This window comes from Netta rufina (genome assembly GCF_964035555.1).
Source record: "Netta rufina genome assembly, chromosome: 18".
In the NCBI taxonomy this organism is placed as follows: domain Eukaryota; kingdom Metazoa; phylum Chordata; class Aves; order Anseriformes; family Anatidae; genus Netta; species Netta rufina.
The window spans coordinates 10,907,393-10,910,453 of NC_140142.1; positions in this window are offsets into that span (position 1 = coordinate 10,907,393).

Below are 3,061 nucleotides of genomic sequence, written 5' to 3' on the forward strand. Positions count from 1 at the left end.
AACCAGGATGAGGAGACAGATGAGGCATTCTACAAGCAGACTTTGAGCTGTTCAGGACACTGGTTGGCAGAGTCCCTTGGGTGGCAGGTCTGAAGGGCAGACGAGTCCAGAAAGGCTGGACTCTCTTCAAGAAGGAAATCTTCAAGGCTCAGGAGCAGACTGTCCATCCCCACGTGCCCAAAGTCCAGCCAGTGTGGAAGAACACAGAGCTGAACAGAGAGTTGTGGCTAGAGCTTAGGAAGAAAAAGGGGGGTTTAGGACCTTTGGAAAGGCCATTCAGGCCTAAACCCTTTGGCAGGCCACTCAGGAGGACTAAAAGGATCTTATGAGGATGAGCAAGAACAAAATTAGAAAGGCCAAAGCTCATCTGGAGCTCATTCGCTACTGATGTTAAAGATAACAGAATGTTTTTTATAAATACAAAAACACAAAAAGGAGGACTAAGGAGAATCTCCATCCTTTACTGGATACAGGAGGAAACTTAGTGACAAGAGATGAGGAAAAGGCTGAGGTGCTTAATGCCATCTTTGCCTCAGTCTTTAGTGGCAAGACCAGTTGTTCTCCAGGTACCCATCCCCCTGATCTGGTGGAAGAGGATGGGGAGCAGAATGTGGCCCTCATAATCCATGAGGACATGGTTGGAGACCTGCTACAGCACTTAGATGTACACAAGTCAGTGGAGTCAGATGGGATCCACATGAGGATACTGGTGGAAGAGCTGACCAAGACACTTTCCATCATTTATCAACAGTCCTGGCTACCTGGGGAGGTCCCAGTCAACTGGTGGCTAGCAAATGTGACACCCATCTACAATGAGGGTTGGAGGGTGGACCCAGGAAATGATGGGCCTGTTAGTTTGACTTCAGTACCAGGGAAGCTCATGGAACAGGTTATCTTGAGTGTCATCATGCAGCACTTGGAAGGCTCTGCAGAAGTATCTGGATAGGCTGGATGCATGGGCTAAGGCCAACTGTATGATGTTCAACAAGGCCATGTGCCAGGTCTTGCACCTGAGGAGCAATAACCCCAAGCAGAGCTACAGGCTGGGAGATGAGTGGTTGGAAAGCTGCCTGACAGAGAAGGACCTGGGAGTATTGGTGGGTAGTCGGCTGAATATGAGCCAGCAGTGTGCTCAGGTGGCCAAGAACGCCAACAGCATCCTGGCTTGTATAAGAAGCAGTGTGGCCAGCAGGGCTAGGGAGGTGATCGTCCCCCTGTACTCGGCTCTGGTGAGGCCGCACCTCGAGTACTGTGTTCAGTTTTGGGTCCCTCGCTACAAGAAGGACATGGAGGCGATTGAGCGAGTCCAGAGAAGGGCGATGAAGCTGGTGAGGGGTCTGGAGAACAAGTCCTACAAGGAGCAGTTGAGGAAGCTGGGATTGTTCAGCCTGGAGAAGAGGAGGCTCAGGGGCGACCTTATCGCTCTCTATAGATACCTTAAAGGAGGCTGTGACAAGGTGGACATTGGTCTATTCTCCAACATGGCCTTTTATAGGACAAGGGGGAATAGGTTAAAGTTGCACTAGAGGAAGTTTAGGTTGAATATTGGGAAAAACTTTTTTACAAGGAAGGCAGAAGGAGACTGGCCAGGAGAGATGTGAGATCTGGGGAAGGAAAGAGGAGCTTGGACAGCAGAAGCTAACAATTTTGAAGAGGTAAGAATATTCAGGTAATGTTGATCCCACCATAAAGCTGACTTAAAGCAGTCATGTAAGGGCCTTACCCTGTTTTAACCTGTTACATTAATACCTAATTCTAAATGCCACTCCACACCCTGACAGGAATCCACCGCTCTAATTTTTTACAAAAATATCCCTTGAAGCCAAAATTAGTCCATAACCCTTTCCATTACCTTTCCTCTATTACAGAATCACAGAATCACATGGGAGTGCAGGACATTCCCTTCTAGTGGCTGGAGTCAGGACCTGGCCCTTTTACTTCAGCACAACAAACCCAGACTTTTTTCAGCACAGTGCTTTGCCTATCTGTAATCATGGCCTCCAATTATCTGCCCTAACAAGTCCCTGAGGAGAATCTCTTGGTAATGGCCCTCAGTGGGGCCCATTAATACTCCAAGTCACTTCAACTTCTCCTTCTGACTTTACTTGCTCAAGCAATTGCATCATGTACGGACAACCTTGCTCCTCACCACCCCAACCCTGACATTTCTCTCATTGGCCACCTGGCGCTTGTATCACTTTCCCTTACACAAGACTTCTGCACTGACATCTGCAGCTGGATGTTAGAACCCCTTGCACCAGCTCCCACCTGTTTTCCTTAGAAACCTGGCTGCACACAGAAGGTTTTTTCCTTATTTTAAAACAATCAACAGGAAAACATGCAGCAATTTTCCAAACAGCAAAGCAAGCTCCTCATCTTGTATGTCTCCAGTCAGGTTTACCTCACTGGCTTATCCTCACAAAAGGATGACTGTAGATTAAGTTTTTTATACTGATTGATAAGAAATTATAGGTATTCACAGAATCACAGAATCACAGAATCACAGAATTTCTAGGTTGGAAGAGACCTCAAGATCATCGAGTCCAACCTCTGACCTAACGCTAACAGTCCCCACTAAACCATTTCCCTAAGCTCTACATCTAAACGTCTTTTGAAGACTTCCAGGGATGGTGACTCCACCACTTCCCTGGGCAGCCTGTTCCAGTGCCTCACAACCCTTTCAGTGAAGAAGTTCTTCCTAACATCTAACCTAAAACTCCCCTGGCTCAACTTAAGCCCATTCCCCCTCGTCCTGTCACCAGGCACGTGGGAGAACAGGCCAACCCCCACCTCGCTACAGCCTCCCTTGAGGTACCTATAAAGAGCGATAAGGTCGCCCCTGAGCCTCCTCTTCTCCAGGCTGAACAATCCCAGCTTCCTCAACTGCTCCTTGTAGGACTTGTTCTCCAGACCCCTCACCAGCTTCGTCGCCCATCTCTGGACCCGCTCAAGCACCTCCATGTCCTTCTTGTAGTGAGGGACCCAAAACTGAACACAGTACTCGAGGTGCGGCCTCACCAGAGCTGAGTACAGGGGGACGATCACCTCCCTAGCCCTGCTG